General features: G+C 56.5%; 1 protein-coding gene across 9 annotated transcripts in view; it reads left to right on the top strand.

Annotated features, from left to right (window-relative positions):
- The first annotated feature begins 5,421 nt into the window (after positions 1–5,421).
- Positions 5,422–20,193, top strand: part of DNMT3A (DNA methyltransferase 3 alpha) — a 109,275-nt gene continuing 94,503 nt past the window's right edge. For 5 of the 9 annotated variants that reach the window (XR_003721835.2, XM_015111841.3, XM_077960005.1 and 2 more), the window contains exon 1: positions 6,294–6,373. The gene's annotated coding sequence lies outside the window, so the exon portion shown is untranslated. Of the gene's footprint in view, positions 5,771–6,293; positions 6,374–20,193 lie in introns of those variants that run through there. The other 4 variants (XR_003721836.2, XM_015111837.3, XM_028831922.2 and 1 more) reach the window with 3 other exon arrangements.

A 20,193-nucleotide genomic window follows, 5' to 3' on the forward strand; every position in this document is an offset into this window, starting at 1 on the left:
AAAAACAGAAACAAAAACCAGGGAATTGCATATCTCAGACCTTGAGGATCAGGGTTGGGAGTGAGGGGTTGTTAAAAGACCTAGAGCTTTATGTTGTGGAGGCATTAGGGGACTTCCTAAAGTCCTCCTTCCTCTCTTAAAGGAAAAGAAAATTATATTCTTCCACTGCGATTCTAAGCTGGGAGCATGTGAGCCTGAGGCTGCTGGTCACCATCTTCCAAGGCTGTGTGGAGTTTGTTTAAAGTAGGAGGGAAAGATGCCAAAATAGTGGGAAGCAGTCGTGAGCAATGGAAACAGGGGAAGAAAGAGAGAACAGGGAGAGAGTGTACTCTGGAGCTGGCATTTGAACCCCTGGGTTTTCCTAGTCCTAAATCCCCAACTCTGGGCTTCCCAATTGTCTCAATTCTAAACAACAGAGTCCCTGTGTTCAGGCTAATTCAGGCTGGCATTCTGTTACTGCAACAGAGAGAATCTTGACTAATGTAACAGCCCTACCTGGAAGGTGGGTGGAAGGATCCCCATGTGTTACAGATGAAGAACCTACGGTGACGAGGTCCAGGACATAGTTCTCCTGGTAGGTGTCACATGGAGGGGATATTAAGATGACTGCAGTGGTGAGTCACTGTGGGGGTGGAAGTCTCCGAGCAGCTGGTAGGTGAGCCAGGTCTGGAAGTCAGGAAGGAGGATGGAAGGTCACCCACTGTGCTAAAGGCAGATGGGATGGTTTGAGAAGAGCATGGATGGAGGACACGTCTCTGTCAGGATGCTGGGGGCAAGGGTAGACCTACCGCCACTTCTCTCTTTTGAGTCAGGAGTGTAGGAGCTAAGCCTTCAGCTGGAGACCCGGGGTAGAGGATGTTAGAGGGACATGTGACCTGTGAGGGAGCTGGGAAGGCCCCTGTGGTAGTCACTGGTGCTAACTCTATCTAGTTCTCGCCACTTTGAGGCCCATGGTAGCATTTACGTCCTGTTCCTTGTAGGCAAATGGAGCTGTGTGACTGCCTATAGTGACAAGTGCCTTTTGTCAATAGGACACCCTCTGGTACTCTGTTTGAGATAGTGGCTCTTCTGTCGACCGGGGTCCCTGAGTATTCAATGAGCAGAGCCCCCTACCTCACCCCTCTGCAAACCTGCGATAGACATGTGACATGGGCAAGAGAAGGAACTTGGCGGTTCGTTGGTAATCTACTGAAGAAATGTAATGTACAGTTGAACTATGCTCTATTTTTTTTATTGTGGTAAAAGAGACATAACATGAAATTTATCATTTTAACCTTTTTTTCCCCCCCGTCACTCTGTTGCCAGGCTGGAGTGCAGTGGCACAATCTCAGCTCACTGCAACCTCCACCTCCTGGGTTCAAGTGATTCTCCTGCCTCAGCCTCCTGAGTAGCTGGGACTACAGGCACCTGTCACCACACCCAGCTAATTTTTGTATTTTTAGTAGAGACGGGGTTTCACTGTGTTGGCCGGGATGGTCTCCATCTCTTGACCTCATGATCCACCCGCCTTGGCCTCCCAAAGTGCCGAGATTACAGGCATGAGCCACTGTGCCCAGCCTTTTTTCTTTTTGAAATGGAGTTTCGCTCTTGTTGCCCAGGCTGGAGTGCAATGGCACGATCTTGGCTCACTAAAACCTTCGCTTCCTGGGTTCAAGCGATTCTCCTGCCTCAGCCTCCAGAGTACCTGGGATTACAGGCACCCCCCACAACACCTGGCTAATTTTTGTAGAGACGGGGTTTTACCATGTTGGTTTGGCCAGACTGGTCTCGAACTCCTGACCTCAGGTGATCCACCTGCCTCAGCCTCCCAAAGTGCTAGAATTAAAGGCATGAGTCATCACACCCAGACCTTTTAATCTTTTTTTTTTTTCTTTTTTTTTTTCAAAGACAGAGTCTCGCTCTGTCTCCCAGGCTGGAGTGCAGTGGCACAATCTCGGCTCACTGCAACCTCTGCCTCCTGGGTTCACGCCATTCTCCTGCCTCAGCCTCCCAAGTAGCTGGGACTATAGGTTCCCGCCACCATGCCTGGCTTATTTTTTGTATTTTTAGTAGAGACGGGGTTTCACCCTGTTAGCCAGGATGGTCTCGATCTCCTGACCTCGTGATTCGTCCGCCTCGGCTGGGATTACAGGTGTGAGCCACCACGCCCGGCCTAATCATTTTTAAGTGTATAGTTCTGTGGCATAAGTACAACCACCTCCGCCATCCATCTCCAGAACTTTTTCATCTTCCCAAACTGTAACTGTATCCCCATTAAATACCAAGTTCCCATTCCCCCTCCCGGCAGTGCCTGGCACCCACCATTCCACTTCTGTCTCTATGAGTCTGACTACTCCAGGGTCCTCATATAAGTGGAACCCTATAGTATTTGTGCATTTGTGCCAGCTCATTTCATTTAGCATAATATCCTCAAGGTTCATGCACGTTGTAACAGGTGTCAGGATTCCCTTTTTAAGGCTGGATCATCTTCTATTACGTGGATAGACTGCATTTTGCTTATTCATTCATCAGCTGATGAACATCTAGGTTGCCTCCACTTTTGGCTATTGTGAATAATGTTGCTATAAACATTGGTGTATAAATATCTATTCAAATCTCTGCTTTTGGCCAGGCACGGTGGCTCACGCCTGTAATCCCAGAACTTTGGGAGGCTGAGGCAGGTGGATCACCTGAGGTCAGGAGTTTGAAACCAGCCTGGCCACCATGGTGAAACCCTGTCTCTATTAAAAATTTTAAAACTAGCCAGGCATGGTGGTGGGCACCTGTAATCCCAGCTATTTGGGAGGCTGACACAGAAGAATCACTTGAACCCAGGAGGCGAAGGTTGCAGTGAGCTGAGATCACGCCACTGTACTCTAGCCTGGATGACAAGAGGGAAACTCCGTCTCAAAAACAAAACAAAACAACAACAAAAAACAAACAAAAAAATTTTCTGCTTTCAATTCTTTTGACTGTACACCTGGAAGTGGAACTGCTGGGTTATATGGTAATTCTATGTTTAATTTTTTTTTAAGTACCACCATATTGTTTTCCCTAGAAACATTGTGGTTTTGAGTCTCTGAGATTTGGAGTTGTTTGTTACTGCAGGACATCCTAGCCTGTCCTGATACTGCCCTGTACCCCAGATAATCTAGGATCAGCCAGGATTCTGACGAGGCCACAGTGGGGCAGACACAAGTGAGGGATGTAGAAGCCCAAAGGCTAAACCAGCCTGAGTTAACCTGAGTATGAGGTGCAGTGATGAGGGTTAGCTAGCACAGATATGCCTCCTCTTGGGATCAAAGACATTAGGGTCAGGACCTGGAACCAACCCTGTAGCCAAATGGTTGTTTCTTAACAGACATAAACCCCCTAACACGGTCACCTTGGGCCTCTTGACCCCAGCAACCCATACATCCAAGGTTACATACTTTACCATGCTAAGTGACTTTGGTGACTCCTAATAATGTCATCATAAATAGCCCTATTGAATAGAAATTTACATTTGCTCATCATGGCCATGAGAATTTCAGCTTTTTTTTTTTTTTTTTTTTTTTTTTTAGACAAAGTCTCGCTGTGTTACCCATGCTGGAGTGCAGTAGCACAATATCAGCTCACTGCAACCTCTGCCACCCAGGTTCAAGTGATTCTCCTGCCTCAGCCTCCCAAGTAACTGGGTTTACAGGCATGCACCATGACGCCCAGCTGATTTTGTATTTTAAGTAGACACAGTTAGCCAGGCTGGTCTTGAACTCCTGACCTCAAGTGATCCACCCACCTTGGCCTGCCAAAGTGCTGGGATTACAGGCGTGAGCCACAGCACCCACTGAATTTCAGCTTCTTAAGAGCAACTATGTTTCAAAAGTGTGGTGTGGGCTGGGCACAGTGGCTCATGCCTGTCATCCCAACACCTTGGGAGACTGAGTTGGCAGCATCACCTGAGCCCAGGAGTTCAAGACCAGCTTGAGCAACATAAAGAGACCCCTATCTCCACAAATAATAATAATAAATTAGTCAGGCATGGTGCTGTGCATCTATAGTCCCTGATACTCAGAAGGCTGAGGCAGGAGGATTGGTTGAGCCCAGAAGGTCCAGGCTACAGTGAGCCATGATCACTCCACTGCACTCCAGTCTGGGAAACAAAAGAAAAAAAAGATTGTGTGGGGGGTGATTTGAGAGCCGAATGAACCCAGCTTTGAATCCTGACTCTGCCACTTCCCAACTGTATGGCTTTGACTAAGACTAAGCCTCAGTTTCTTCATCTGTAGCATGAGGGTAGTACAAACTATATCACAGGGCTGGTGAAGACTAGGCAAAATGCCATGTCTGGCGCCTGGTACATAGTAGACACTCAGTAAACAGTCGTTGCTGTTTGGGGGCAGTATTACGTAAGCCTTTGATGAAGGCAGAGGTAACTCAGTCATCCTTCTAAAAATGGTCTTCTCCTTTGCCAAGTTGGGTGCGCCATTTAGAGTGTTCACCAAGGCCCCTCCTGATGTAGAAAGTGAAGTGCCCAGGAGGGTCACATGTTAATTCCACCAAGGTTTACTGAGAATCTCCTAACACAAGTGCTGGGCTACAGGGATGACAGACGTGGCGCCTGTCCTCACAGAACATTGGGAGTCTCTGGGCCGGTGGGGACCGTGGACAACAGGGCCTATCATCAGTAGGACGGGGTGGCCACTTGAGTGAGGGTGACACTGAAAATGGCCAGAACTATGGCCTAGAAGTTGGTCTCAGATATTGAGGCTCAGGGCGGGGGTTGGGGAGACGAGGGACCTGGAAGCATTGGAGGACTTCCCGAAGGAAAACCTTCCCTTCTGTATGAACAGTCAGCTCCCGGTCCCAGAGAAATTAGCGTTCTGTGACGCTAAAAGGGTGGCATTGGTGGGGGCTGGGCTGCATGGGGAGAAGGGAAAAGTAGGACCCGCTTCACTGTGAAGTGAGTCCCACCACCAACAAGTAGGATGGCCCCTGCCCACAAGTAGGATGGCGGGTCCCTGGGAAGGGATCCGCCAGTCTGGGAGCTCAGGGCACTGTGATGTAGTTGAAGTGCTGAGTAGAATTCGGGGTGCAGATCTGCGGGTGGCTGGTGGGGTGCGGGGGCGTGCAAGGAGGCTGGAGGCGGGGGTGGGGGGCCCAGTCCCAAGTCCTAGAGAGGCTGCTGGAGGAGTGAGAGGAGCACACAGTGGCTGTGCTCGTGGAATTAGACAGAGATGCCCCAAGTCAGGAACCTGGATCCCTGAGCGCTCCATGGGGAAGGAGAACAGCCCCCACGGTGAAGGGGTGAGGGCGGTGTGTAGGCATGCACAGAATCTTCCAGCTGGAAGACACCTTCAATGTCATTTCGTTCAACCTCCCACCTCACGAAATCTTTCAGTCTTCCAGTGCCCAACTGAGGGCACCCAACTCTACTTGGACAACTCAAGGTACAGGGAACTCACTCTCTTCAGGGCAGCTCATCTCAGAGAAGCTCTGTAGCCTGCGGGACGGCCAGGAGGAGCCCGGCGCTCCGACCTTGGCCCTGTAGAGCGGAGTGGCCTCCACTCCGCGGCGGCACCTGGCTGGGGGTTGCGGCGCGGATGGGCCGGCGCTGCTGTCCCCAGCCCCAGTGCTGAGGCAGGCAGAGCGCAGTGGGCTCTGGCGGAGGTCGGGAGAACTGCAGGGCGAAGGCCGCTGGGGGCTCCGCGGGCTGCGGGGGGAGGCACTTGACACCGGCCCGGGGAGAGGAGGGGCCGCTGTCCCTGCGGCCAGTGCTGGATGCGGGGACCCAGCGCAGAAGCAGCGCCAGGTAGCGGGGCGCCCCGCGTGGGGAGGGCTGCAGCGAGGCCCGGGGCTCGGCTCCGACTCGAGGGGCTCTGAGTGGCCGGGAGCGCGGCCGAGGCGGGGCGCCCGGGGCCCGGCCCCCGGTCGGGGCGGTGCGGGTCCGGACCTCCGCCAAACGGCGTGCGGGGACCCTGGCGGGGCCGCAGAGGCCGGGAAGTCGCGCCGAGGGCGCTAGGACCGGCCGCGCGCCCAGGCCGCTCCCGCCGCGGCGCCCCGGGGCCCCCCAGTCGGCGCTGCCTCCCGGGCCGGCTCCGCAGCGCCGGGGCCCGGGCCAGCGCGGCCGCGGGGGGCGAGCGGCGGGCGGAGGCCTGGGCCCGCGGGCGGCCGGAGGGAGGGAAGGAGGAAGGCGGAGAGAAGGGGTGGGAGGGGGGGACCCGGCGGAGGAGGCGGAGAGAGGGAGCGCGACAGCGAGCGGAGGGAGGGAGCGAGCGAGCGAGGCAGGCAGGCGGGCCGGGAGGGAGGGAGGGCGCGCGGGCGGCGGCGGCGGCGAGAGCAGAGGACGAGCCGGGACGCGGCGCCGCGGCACCAGGGCGCGCAGCCGGGCCGGCCCGACCCCACCGGCCACACGGTAATGAGCGCCGCTGCTGGCGGCCTGGGAGGCCGGCCCGGAGGCGGCGGGGAGCCGGGGAGCCGGGCGGGGGACGCCGCGGCGGGCAGTGCCCGGCTCGGGGCACGCTCCCGGACCCCCGCAACTCGGCGCCGGGCGCCCGCGGGGCCGGGACTGCGGGCGGGGACCGCGGGTCGGGCTGGCCGGGGCGGCGCGGGGGATTTGAGGGTTTGTTTATGTCCCCGCGGGCTCGGCAGGCGCCCCCTCCCGTCCCGCCCGCTCCCGGCGCAGACCCCCCTCCCCGCCCCCGCCCGGCTCCGGGCTCAAGTTCAAGTCTATACAATGCCGCGGGGGGCCCCTCCACCGCCGGCCTCCGCCGCGGTGCCCGGCTCCGCGCTGCCGCAGGGGCCCCGGCCGGGCCGCCCCCGCCTTCCGGGCTCTGCCCCCGCCCCGCGGCCCCGCCTGGAGCCCGCGGCCAGGGCGCCGGAGGGCGCGGACCCCGACCCAGAAGGATCGGCCCCCGCGGCGGCCTGAGGGAGCGAGGGAGGGGGCGGGGGCCGGGCCCCGCGCAGGCTCCGCGGCGGCGGCAGAAAATGGCAGCCTGGCACGACCCGGCCCCCCGCCCCTCCCCCCGGCGCCCGGCCCTCCTCGGCCCCGCGGGGCGGGGGACCCGGGAGGCCCCCGGGGGCGGGCCGAGGGGTGATGGCGGGGCCGGGCCGGGGAGCGCCGCGCCGCGATCCTCCTCCGGCCACCTGTGGCTGGGGGTGCGGGGCGCCGACGGGTCCGGGAGGGGCGGCGGGGCCAGGGAGAGCGCTCGCCTGGGGGGCACACCTCCCCGCGGGGTGCCGGCGGCACAGAGGGGGATGGTCGTGCCCGGCTCCTCCCTGTCCCCACCGCGGGCCGTGGGTGCCGGGGCGGCCGCGGTGGCGGCGCCGCAATGTGGGGGCGGGGCGGGGGCGGGCGAGGATCCCGGGCCCGGGCCGCGGGGGCCGGAAAACGCGGGGGTGGGAGCAGCGGGGCCGGGGCCGGGAGCGGCCCAGAGGGGGACGCCCGGGGTCGCCCCTGCCGCCCCCCCGCGCACACTCCCACGCACGCGGACACACTCACGCACACGCACCCCGCCGGGCCGGTGCAGACGTGTCCTTGAAAGCTTCGCATCTGCACAGTGAAGGACGAGGCCTCGCCGCGGCTGCGGAGTGGGGTCTTCGGCCCCACGTCCCCGCACCCCGGGAGACCCCGAGCTTCGGAGCCGCAGGCGGCCGCGGTCCGTGTCCCGCCCTCACCCCAGCTCCCCTCCCCCAGGCTGCCCTGCCTTCCCTCCCCTTCGGCGCGCGGACCGGGCTGGCGCGGGTCCAGGGCCCGCCCCTGGCCTCCCCCAGCCCCTCATCGCTGGGGCCCGCGGCCCTGGGACTGCCAAACTGCGTTTCGCTTTCCTGGAGCCTCCCTTCTTGGGGGCACCTTCTCCCGCCCCAGCGCCTCTCTGCCATTTATCCCCCTCTCCTCATCTCCTCCGTCCTGGCACCCTCTCTCCGCTGCACGGCTAGTTGAGGAGGTGTCGGCGCCCTGGCAGCGGGGAGCGGTGCCCTCTGGTTCCCAGGGCCTGCCTCCCCCACGCTCCTGAGGGGAGCCCCCTGTGGCTGCACCTTGACCCAACATGGCGTCTGGCACCCAGCAGGGCAGCTCTGGCCTGCGGCAGGCGGGAGGGTGGGCAGGGCCGGGCCCCAGAGCCGCACAGCTACCCCCCCTCCAAACCAGCGGGGACAGAAGCCTTGGGGAGAAGCGCCCTCCGCCCTGTGACCCAACTTGCCCCTCAGTGCCGTGCCCAGAGACTGCCATCAGCATCCCAGGGGGCCTGCTCAGTCTTCATGTTTCACCCTAGGCTGCCAGCGGCTGAACCGCCTCCTGGGCGGGCGGCTACGATGGGATCCTGGGATCAGGTGCTGCTCCAGTGTCGCCTCTTCCCTCCCTCCCGAGCAGATGTGACAGCTGCAGCCAGGGGAGCTATTCGCCTTGCTGTTGCCTGGGTGTTAGGACTGGCCTGTGGAATTTGGGGGGCCCGGCATCTGGGGGACCCTCTTTGGTTGGCTGGCAGGGGCCATCACCAGGTAGTTTTCTGAGGTGCCTGCCTTCGGAGAGTTGGGTTGTGGGGAGTTCCTGCTGGGTCTCTGGGGCAAAATGGTCCCCCTCTGCCTCCAGGTTCCACCAAGACCCTGCTTGGGCTGTGACAGGTGGCTCTGTCAAGGTGGGAGTGTGTGTGTGCACATGTGCTGGCTCCAGGCGACGGCGCAGGCCGGCCTGTGCAGCAGCTCTGGCACCTGCCTGCCTCCCTGGTGGGTCCCCCTCCTCTGTGCAGCTCCTCCCCAGATAAGCAGCTGCGGATTCAGGCCGACCAAACTTCCCTCGTTACCCCACCCAGGCACCAGTTCCTTCCATAGGAGACTGACCCCAAGAAAGGTGAATTCCTTCTAGACTCAAGGAGTGGACTGGTCCACAGGGACAGGGCTGCCCTCTGAGTCCTTCCTGGAGAAGCCTAGGAGAGGACGCCAGCGGCCATCTGTCAGGGTGTCTGCGGACAGGATTCCTCTGTGGGGTGGGGGTTGGACTAGAGCCGGAAGGTCCATTCCAGCTTTGACATTCTATGGCTCTGATTCTAGTGGTGGAATTTCAGACCCAGAAATGGGGACAGGGTGGTCTGTTTTTCCGCACATGGCAGTAATAGCGGAAGGCTTCCAAGGAGAAGGAGATATAAGAGAGATCAGGGCCCCCAAACGAGTTGGGCTTGGGAAGGAGAGGCAGTGTGAGGAGGGTCCCTGCAAGAGACGGGTTGGTCACGTCGGACTCTGCAGAGGGTGTAAAAAGTACAGCCTCCTTTAAGCCTCAGCACGTGTGTATTCTGTAGGTTTGTGTATAAATCCCTGTGTGTGGATAATTTCTGAGGTTTCCTTTTCGAGTCCAATTCACAGTAAGCTCCTCAGTCCCTTATGGATGTTTTACTATCGCTTTCACACCCACCTCTGCCAGTGGTTCTCAAAAAGCTAGGAAGACAGGACAAACGGTAAAATCCTTGTCCAGGGTCACTGGCAGGAAGAAGTGGAGCCAGGCCTGCACTCAGGGGAAGACGCCCCACACTACACCTCTTACCTGGGCTGCTGCATGTGTCCGTCCCCCCTCTCAGTTTGTGATCTCCAGGGAACAGGGGCTTTGCCTCCCTGGGTCCCTTGGACAAGCGATGAGGCCTCCAAGGGAGTCTGCTGAATGAGGGGAGTGTACTGCCATCCTGTCCTCTCCCCGAGGCAGCGAGGCAGCGTTAGTGCCGGGCTCCCTTCCCCCTACTGCTGTGCGTCGCTGCCCAGTGGCCACCGCCTACTTACAGGCCAGCTCCTCAGGCTCACACCTCCCTGAAAGACCCAAGTTCTTTCCCAGCAAGAGCCAGACTCCCCCAAGGCTTCTCTTTTTGGGATCCAGGTAGAAAGAGGACTCTAATGGGTGAGTTAAAACAGACCACCCTCTCCCCGTCTTTGGGCCTGAAATGTCAGCATTAGAACTCAAACGTTAGAATTGCAGGCTGAAAGAGGAGTTTAAGCTCTGAGAGCTCTTGGTACTGGGTATGGTACTGTTTGTGGGAGGTGACGCCCAGTTCTTCTCAGGGTTGTCCATGCTACCCAGAGCCTGAGGCCTGCAGGGCCGTTCACGTGCCGGTCACATGCCTCTCCTTCGGTACTTCCTGCTGCCTCCAACTTGCTGGCCTGGGGTCCTGGACTTGGTGCTCGTGTCCTCCCCAACCCATGCCCCACTGGGAGTTGAATGTGTCTCTGGCCTCTAGCCGGTAGGGCCAGAGCATCTACCCCAGTACTATTTCTCATGCTGCAGCCCCCGGGGAATAGCTTCCACTTCCATTTGAATAGTAGTAGATGAGCAGAGAGCCCATAAGAAGCCCACCTGGCCTGTGGCTGGGTTTCTGCCGGACGTTGCTGTTCCTGAGCAGGGCTTTAATGGTCTACCAGAGGTGCCACATTCCTTTCCACTTTAATTTTGAGGGCTCATTTTCAATCATTTCTCTCTTTGACGATTTTTCCCTAAAAACATGACCAAATCTGAGATCCATGAAGTGTCAGCCTGAGATTTATGTCTGTGTCCGAGCCTGCCTCCACTTGGCTAAGTGTGTGGGCAAGACGAGGTTCAGTGCACGTGTGTCTGTGCATGATGTATGTGTACATGGTGTGCCACTGCCTGTGGATGGGGAGGACTTGCTTCCACATGAGCCAGTGTCAAGGCAGCATGAGGCCCTTGAGCCACAGGAAGCTGCACTCTGACACCTCCCAGCGGCAGGAACTTGGGCGGCAACTCGATTCCCTGGGCCTCAGTTTCCTCCCCTGTAACATGGGAGTGCTCATGGATTCTGCCTACAGGTGGTTGTGAGGATGGAGTGAGATGATGTGCGTTACAGCCTCAACAGAGCGGGAGCCCTCCTGTTAGCTGTGTCTGTTTTCATCATTTGGGCGACTCACGTGGACTAGCACTGCAGGAAGTGCTCTAAGAAGCCTCATCCACCTTCCTGTGTCTTTTGCAGAATCTTGGTCAGATGAGGAAAGTGCCGATTCTGATTCAAAATCCTGGGAGGTGGGAGGCTCCTCGGTGCCACTTAGCAATCTGTTGAGTTGAACAAATCGCATGTCAACAGGTTGTTTTCTTCCACCTGAAATCCCTCCCGCTGTAGTTTCAGCTCGTTATTCTCATCCTGTCTTGAGTGCAGCAGCACTTTGCCACCGTATTCGCTTCCATTTTCCAGAGATGTGCTGAGCATTTCCTGTAAGCCATGCCCTGTGCTGGCTTTGAGGGGACACGGTGCGTTTAGGATGTGCCCAGCTAACGAAGGACTGCAGAGTGGTACTGGGGTCACTGGAGAGGGAGAAATAAAGTGCCCAAAGGAGAGTGAGGTCACAACCAACTAAGGCCATCAGGGAAGGCTTCTTGAAGGAGGTGGCATCTCAGAAGCACCTCAGAGCACAGAAGTGGGACTTCAGGGAGGAAGCCAGGCCTTCAGGGGCAGGGCATCATTGTGGGTGGCTCTAGTGCCTGGGAGGTGGACTGGGGCCTGGGTTGTGCTGGAGGCCAGACTGAGGCCCTGCCTTGGTTTGGGGAGGAGGTCCCTGCACTCCGGAACTCCTCTGTGACCTACGGAGAATTGCTCTGAACTGCCTGAGTGTGGCGGCTAGTGCGGGGTGGGGGTGGAGAGTGGACAGCAGGGAGGGAGGGGAAGGGGCCAAATGAGCTCATTTGGTGTCAGATCCTGATTCTTTCTATTCCATAGACCAGAGCTTAAGAGCTCAGACTTGGAAAGCAGCAGAGCAGGGTTTAAATTACACTGACCCCAGGGGGTTGTGACGATGAAGGGGGAGGCCAGGGTCAGGTCTGGTCTGTGTGCGAGTGATAGCAGTCATGGTGAGGATGTGGCAGGAGGAGGAGGGTCCCTTTTCTGGCCTCCCAGAGGTCTCCATGTGCCCCCTTGCCCATTCCACCAGGCTGAGGTGCCCAGCATCCAGAACATTCCTGCAAGGGGCTGCCAGTGCCAGGGAAATGGGGGTGGAGACGTCAGGTTCCCGTCTCTACAGCCTGACCCTGCCCCCCAACACACACATGCTGGGCAGAACCAAGCCACCAACCCAGAGGGGAGGTGCCCTGCAGACGGCCCAGGCCCCCAGGCATGAGTGCAGGTGCCTGGCAGCCCCCTGCAAGAACAGCTGGTGGGCAGGGCCTTCTGGGCCAAATCTCCCTTGCTGATCACATCACAGGCCACCAGCCTGTCTGGAGGACAGCAAGGGTGCTTGGTGGGCAGTCGGGGTGGGGGTAAGGGAGGCACAGATGCCTGGGGCTTTCCTAACTAAATCCCAGTATAGAGTGGATTTTTTGTTTTTTTCAGCAGTAGCTCTGTGTTGCCTACTCCTGTCCTGCTGTGGTCCTCTCTGACCCTTAAGGCTGCCCAGCCTTATTTAGATATATGACCAGGTTCCTATTTTCTCTTTCCTGTGGTCACAGCCCTGCTCGCCACCATCCCTATTGATCTTTCCTCTCTGCTTCTGTTTCAAATGTCAAGGTCATTTTTAATTCTGAGCCAGTTATTAGATGCCCCGTCTGAGTGCACAGAGGGGACAGAGGACCATCTCTTACAGCCAGTAACCAGAGAGCTGGAAGTTGGGTCTCCTGACTCCTAGTCTAGTGCTCTTCTTGCTGTCATGAAAGGGGAGGGGTCTCGGTGCAGATGTTCGAGATCTGATAGATCAGCTAGGTCATGGGTTCCAGTGATCCTTCCTTGAAAAGGTAAAAAGATGCTTAGAGAGGAGATTATGGGGCATGGGTTAGATTCGTGGCTCACTAAGCTGTTGAGTGTGGGCTGTGTCCTGGGGAATACTTGGGAAGGGCCGTGGCCTGGGGGCAGGAGGCCTTCGGAGTATCCCTCCCCCACCACTCCCTGGAGGACCCTGGGAGACACGGGCGAGTTCACCGCTGCCCCTGCCAAGCCAGTGGGATCCCCCAGTACCCCATCGAGCAGAACCTGTTTGGAAGGAGGCTTCTGGAAGGCCTGCTCGATTACCTGTATAGGTTCCTGAAGTACTAAATAAACGAACAGGTAAAGGGGAATCCACCTAGATTCCCTAAAAGCCTTCGAAACAAGGTGGTAAGTGCGTCTGTTCTGATGCGTTAGATCCCCATGCAGTAGTGTTGTGGTTAAAAAAAAATGTTCGTAGCTTAATCTCATTTTTGTGAAATTCTTTAAAATCGATACAAATACACACATGTATAGGTTTGTACACGCATGGAAAAGTTCTGGAAAGATACACACAAACCTATGAACAAGTTTTTGCTTTTTAACTTTGTACACTTTTGTTTCCTTTGAAAAAATGTAAATGAACTTGTGTTCCTTTCTTGATGACAGCAAGAATAAAACTACACTTTTTAAAAGCCTGTGGATAAGAATGTAGAAAAAAGAATTAAGTCACCTAAGGCTGAGGGATGGACTCTTTTTTATAGTGGATAAGAAACTGGTGTAGAGACTGACAGCAAGGGGTAAGCTTACTCAGGTACCTGTCTTTCCCAGAAAGGTTGCAGGGAGAAATATCGCAGATATTAAGGCCTCTGAGCAAAGGCCTAGGCTGGTAGGGATTAGGTGAGAGCAGAAAATAGGCCGCTGACTGCATGCACCCCGGCCCACGCCAGGGACAGGGGACAAAGTTAGCTTTATAGGATGGCGACTTGAATCTCGTTTCTGACCCAAGGTGGAGAACAAATCACTGAGGGTCTTCCCGAGAAGCATCGGTCTAATGGGCTGTTGCGGCCCAAATGGTTCCTGGGGACCTGGAGGTATAACTGGGGCCTGGTCCAGGTATGGAGCTCAGGTGACCCAGCCCTGGCATAGTGAGAGCCTCTTGGGAGGCCACACCCAAGGGAGACAAAGTGGGGCTTCAGGAGGTCCCACGAAGGGGTAGAAGGGGTGTCTAGGAACTTGTTTGGCACATGGGTTCAACTCTGATCTAGGGGTCCCTGAGCAGGTAGTGATTACCCAGACGATGGGGTGGAGAGGTGAGGTGGGGGCAAATGCAATTCCTCCGTCTGCAGTCGTTTTGCTACCCCAGGAAGCACAGGGCTGGTTGCTTAGCAACAGCACCTACCACCCTCTTCCACCTTCCCCTCCCCCACCTCACCCATGGGTACCTCTTGGAGCTTCCCTTCCCCTGAGGCTGCCCCTGTTCAATAGGACGTGAGAAAGGTCTGTGCACTTTTTTGGCCCTGCTCCTGGAATAAGGCAGGAACAGACATAAAAGGACCCATGACTTGGAGGCGAGCACAGAACTGGCCCCTCTACAAACCAGCCATTTGGTCCAAGGCTGGTAGGGGACAGATGTGCAGGGCAAGAAAGGCGCTGGGGAGTCAGGCCGACCTGGAGGACTGTCTCAGCCCCATTCGTGCTCAGTTGCTGCTGGCCCCAAACCACCTGGAGATGCAGGTTTTTCATCTGTAAATCGGGGATAAGAATAGCGGCCTCATCTTACAGGGGTTGCCTCAATGACATGCACTATTTTATGAAACAGCTAGCACTGTGCCTGGCACAGAGAAGGTGCTCAGGAGGCAAGAGCTGCTTTTCTTTACATGGGGGTCATTCTAGGGCTGCCTGAGGGTTAGGGTGACCCCCCCACAAAGCCCTGCTGCTCTGTAAGACCCTGCAAGTGGCCGGGTGCGGTGGCTCACGCCTGTAATCCCAGCACTTTGGGAGGCCAAGGCGAGCGGATCACTTGAGGTTAGGAGTTCAAGACCAGCCTGGCCAACATTGTGAAACCCCGTCTCTACTGAAAATACAAATATTAGCCAGGTGTGATGGTGCGCGCCTGTAATCCCAGCTACTCTGGAGGCTGAGGCAGGAAAATCACTTGAACCCAGGAGGTGGAGGTTGCAGTGAGCTGAGATGGCTCCACTGCACTCCAGCCTGGGCGACAGAGTGAGACTTCGTCTCAAAAGAAAAAAAACCAGGCCCTGCAAGTGTTGCCTGTCCTCCCTACGGCCCCTCACGGTGAGGGGAAGAGATCATCAAGTTGAGAATGACCCCCAAGCCCACGGTGGACTCTGGGCTGGGAGTCAGGGGCCGCGAGGGAGTGGCAGGGACAGAGAAAGACGTCTCCGTCCTCCTTACATTCCGTTGTCTGACCCAGGTCCCTTTTTCCAGCTGCCAATAAGTTGTACCATTTTCTCTTAGCCTTTCTGAGCCTCCACTTCTTCCTGTGAAGCCAGGATTTGCCTGTACCTTCTTTTATCTCTTCAGAGTCCCCGTCCGTGTGGGGACCCAGTAGCTCCCTCAAGGCCTGGGCCCTCTTTCCCTTTCCTCTCTGCCCACTGGTCTCGTTGGAGCTAAGCAGAGAGTGGCCTCTGCTGGGTTCTGGCTCTACCCCATGGCCTGGAGGCATGGGAGGGTCTAGACCACAGCCCGGTCTGGCAGCTGGCACGCAGCAAGGGCTCCTAATGGTTTTATTACCAGCAACAATGTGGTGCTTGTTGCCATCCACGCACAGGCTGATGGTTCCCAGCCCAACTGGTGGTGGCCTGAGGGCCCTGCCTGGTACTGGAAGCTCAGCTGGGAAGCCCAGTGGGGTTGGGCAGTCAGTCACCTCTGCATTTTCTTCTGTCAACACCCTGCCAGCAGTCTGGAATCGGAGGGAGCCAGGGCCCGGCATGGTGAGATGCTGGAATAGGAGGGAGCCAGGGCCCGGCGTGGTGAGATGCTGCCCCCACATTGGCAGGCCTGGCAGCGCTTGAGTTTTCTTTCCAGAGGTCCCTGTTTCAGATCCACAAATGATGTTCATCTATTCATCCAAGAGAGACCCACTGTGTGCCAGACACAGGCTGCATAGATGAAAGGGGTCACGCTCATCTCAAGGAGACTGCAGCTTAGGTGGGGGTCTGGCAGGGCGGAAGGACCCCTGGCACACCATGTCCAGGCATTACCGGGGCTCAGAGAAGGAAGTCGGATTCAGGGGGAGAGAAGATCTAGAAGGGCTTTCTAAAGGAGGTGACGCTTCAGCTGAGTCTCGAAGGGGAGGGAGCAGTTAGCTTGGTGGACAACAGCACTTTTTGGCCCCATGTAGCTGCAGTATAGGGAATGATGGGGTATGAGGCCAGGGGCCTGGGCTGGAGGACCATGAAGGCCGGATGTTATCCATCAACGGACGTCGGGCTTGGTATTTGTATTTGAGAAGGATAATTCTAGGGCATCGAGAAGGAGAGCTCGGGCAATAGGGTTTAGGGGCAGGGAGCCCAGGTGGAAGGCTGGCACAGAAGTCCAGGGTAGCAATGTGGGCCTGGACAGGGCGTGTGTGGTGTGACATTTAGGAAGTGCAGTCAGTAGGAACAATTGGGATAAAAGAAATGAGGGGAGTTGGGGTGGCCGTCTGGTTTCTAGCTCCGCCAACCGTGTGGGTGGGGATGCCCTTCATGGAGGGGGCACGGGTTGGGGGGAGTCGGAGAGAGCAGGAGGTGCCTCCCACATGGAGCTGGGTTGGAGCTGGGGCTTGAGGGCGGGTGGGATTTCCCCAGGGGGAGCCTGAGCCAGGCCAGGCTTGCAGAAGGAGGCTAGAGCCTGAGTCATAAGGCCTGGGGGCGGGGTGCCTGGTGTGATGGATGAGAAAGGCAGGTACATTTTGGTCCATAACTGTTAGGACCCCTGCAGATTTTTGAAGGAAGATTTTGAGGAAGGTGCTTGCACCCATGCACTGGGAATGCTGATGAGTTAGGGCCTCTGCTTCTCAGTGATTTCCCTAAAAGATGAGCTGCAAGGCCTAGACCCTGGCCCTCCACCCAGGACCTGCAGTGAGTCTCATCACCCTCTGAGTATCTTTGGGTGGGCTGGAAGTTGATGTCAAGCTGTCCGGCCTTCCCGTCACTCTCCATTCAGAGGCAGGTCTGTGGAGAGAGATTGGAGGAACAAGCTGGGGACAGCATTTTTGGAAAGCAAACAGAAAAGAAGCAAAAACTGTTCCTCTAAAATAGAAAGGAGGCTTATGTGTGTTATGTGAAGGATAATGTGGAAGGCTATTTCCAAAGAATTTCTCGAAAAATGATGTGAGCCCTGTCAGCATCATTGAATTTAGATAGAGGCCAGGAGCAGTGTGGCATCAGGCCGGGGCCACCAGGCTGAGGGCTGGACAGATGGTGGTTTCACCTCAGCCCTGCCACCTCCTTGCTGCGTGTCGTTGGAAGATGACTCAACCTTTCTTAGGCTCAGTTTTACCATCTGTAAAATGGGCATAACTTCACAGGCTGGTGTTCTTGTTTGTTTTGAGCATTGCTTCTTGGACTAAACCTGGATTTTTTTCCTTCCCTCCCTCACTTCTGCACTTCCTCTGGTTCTTTGCCTCCCAAGAAGCCTGTTTCCTCCTGTGAGTTCCCCCTTCCTGGGAAGGTCCATTCATCATGTTCTATTGACTCTCTTGTTCCCAATTATTCCCTGCAAACCTGGTTCACCCAGTGTATTTGAAGAGCATCTACTGAGCTAAATGGGAGTTATTGGGGGTCAGTTCCTGTTCTCTTTTTAATAAGGGGAGGGAGGGTCTGTGCAGAGCTGTCCAGGAGAGCACAGGGCACGGGAGCCAGGGGGGAAGTTGCAGGACCCAGTGGGACCACAGCTGGGACCTTGCCCTGTAGCTGGCTCAGTGTGCCAGGGGATAGAGGCACACAGCCCTGGTGGGTCTGGGAGATGAGCTTGGGAGGGACTTGGCCTGGACATGGGCTAGGCTGCCCTGCTTTCAGAGCCAGACCTCAGGAGATGGCTGAGAGGGCCGCTTCCTCTGTGAGGGCTACACATGATGGCCCTTGGGCTGTATGGTGGCCCTGTGACATGCAGCCACACCCCTGGGGAGCTCTTTGAAGCATCTCTGCTTTCTGGAGGATCTGGTGGGAAGATGGCTTTGCAGCAGGGCTCTTGTTGATGTTGCCAAGAAGGCCGGGCGGGAATCGGGCTGTCTCTGCCTGGGGGTGGGGTGGGGGCTGCGGTCCATCTGAATGTGGAAACCCACGTTTCTCTGGTTTGTGCCGACCTGTGCAAGCAGCCATGCTGCAGGACTGGCCCCCTGGAAGTGGGGCATACATGAACTCAGGGTGTGGTGGTGTAATCAAATGAAATGTACAGCATAATTAATCTGGCATACCCTTAATGATATGCATAATTGTGCTGCATGGTAATTAGGTGTAAATGGTAAGCAGTTCACATAAATGTTTTTGTAATTGGTATTAATTTTGCAGAGGCAAACCAAGTTTATGTGGTTTTTCTCTTCTTGCTCTGTTAGTTTTCTAGTACAGGCAATTCCAAGCTTTTGGAGGAATTCTATTGCAAATGTTTGTTTATAGGGCAATGTTTTGTGTTTTCTCTCAGAACAATGTTATGAATGGTTATGAGGTTCCCAAGCTGGTTTCCAAATGCCTCTTTGGCCCATACAGTAGGTGAAATGTGCAACGCATGTGCCTGTGTGGGGAGGCCCGCCCAGGATCCTCTGGCTCCAGGTGCCCCGGCGTGTGCAGCACGAGGGGCGCTGTCGCGTGTGTGCGAGTGCGCACCTGGGTCATCTCTGCATGTGTCTAGGTGTGTCTCTGTGTGTGCCTCTGTGTCTGTGTGTTTGTATCTGTGTGGCTGTCTGTATGTGTCTGTTCGTGTGTGTGTGTGTGTGTGTGTGTGTGTGTGGTCTGCCTGAATGGGAGAGATTCCTGAGGCCACAGTGGCAGGTTGAAATTCTCTGGTAAATACATTCCCCATTCTAGTGGCAAGAGGCCTGGGCTGGAGACTTAGGGGCATTAGCTGGGAGGGTGACCCTGGCACAGCAGCCGTTTCTAGGAGGAGCACAAGCCGCTCCGGGGCGTGGTCTGAGGCCAGAGTCTAGGTTTCCTAAGAACATGTGGCTTGCCTTTCTTTCTGATCAAGCACATAATACTTTTTAAATGAACATTTATTGAGTGCCTCCCATGTGCCAGGCCCTGTGTTAAACACTCGACTCAGATTCCCTCCTATCTTAAAATAGACTTATGAAGTAGGGACTGTTTCTCACCTCGCTTTACAGCTTGGGAAACTGAGGCCCGAATCTCCGAGTGACAGAGCCAGGGTTTGAGGAGGGGACTGCTGGAGGCAGGGCCCGTGGTTCTGAGATGTGCTGCTTGGAACCCTGGGCTCTTCTCCCTCCCTCGGCCCCCTCCACAAATGGTTTGTTTTTGTTGGGACAGAGGAGGAGAAAGGCGGCCCTGTGGGAAGTCTGAGAGCAGCGAGCTCCTTCCTGCTGAAGTGTAGGGGGGTGGGGGCTGAGCCCCAACAGCCGCTCCCAAGCCCTGAAGACCCTTTGGGGGTCCTCCTGGTTTTGACCTGAGAGGGAGCTGGTCTAGGAAGTGGGGTTGGGAGAGCGTGGCCGTGGGCGGTGTGGGGAGAGGGTGGTCACAGGCTAAACAAGGACTCAGCCCCCCTGTTTCCTGTGGTTCACTGATAGCCTAGGCCCTCACCACCCCCTTCACCTTGGGGATCTGGGGCAGGTGAGCCTGCAGACCCATGGCAGGTGTATGTTTCTGCCCTCGGAGCTCCTGCAAACGGCCTTTCCACTGACGCAGTGCCTTGGGGGCTCTGCCAAGCGACCCCTAGAATGGGGATTGTGGGGGGTCGCTCTAGGCACCGCAGCACTGTGCTGGGGATGTTGCAGCTGCCTGGGAGTGACTTCACACAGTCCTCTCTGCCTCCAGGGTCACCCGGAATGGGGTTGTGGGGGACAAGCTGTGGGCAGGGGGACGATGGGCAGCAAGAGGCAAGGCGTGAACTCTGACCTCGTCTCTTTGGGAAATCAGACACATCTATACACGCATGAAACACCCAATGAGCCCTGGGTGGGTGGTCGAGGAGAAGGGGATGGTGTGTGGGGGAGGAGAGATGTTGGGTTGAAGGACTGGGAGAGAGGAGCTGAGTGGGCCCTGAGGGAGAGGGTGGGAGCCAGGGGTGTCATTCCGGGACAGCAGCCGGGCCTGGAATGATGCAGCTGGGAGAGGTGGGGGCACGGCCAGAGCAGTGGGCGGAGGCTGCATTGTAGCCAGCCCTGGTGAGACCAAGCCAGAGCGTATATTTTACCATGTGTGAAAATCTTTGGCATCACAGGATTTTTAAAAATAATAGCTTGAAGATATAATTCACATTCCGTACAATTCACCCATATAAGTGTATAGTTCGATGGTTTTAGTACATTCACAATCAATTGTTTAAAATTTTCATCAGGCGTCATAGGTTTTCCTAGAGGGAGCCATGTGTGGGCAATCTTTGCTGAGAGGGTGAGGTG

This window comes from Macaca mulatta, chromosome 13 (genome assembly GCF_049350105.2).
Source record: "Macaca mulatta isolate MMU2019108-1 chromosome 13, T2T-MMU8v2.0, whole genome shotgun sequence".
In the NCBI taxonomy this organism is placed as follows: domain Eukaryota; kingdom Metazoa; phylum Chordata; class Mammalia; order Primates; family Cercopithecidae; genus Macaca; species Macaca mulatta.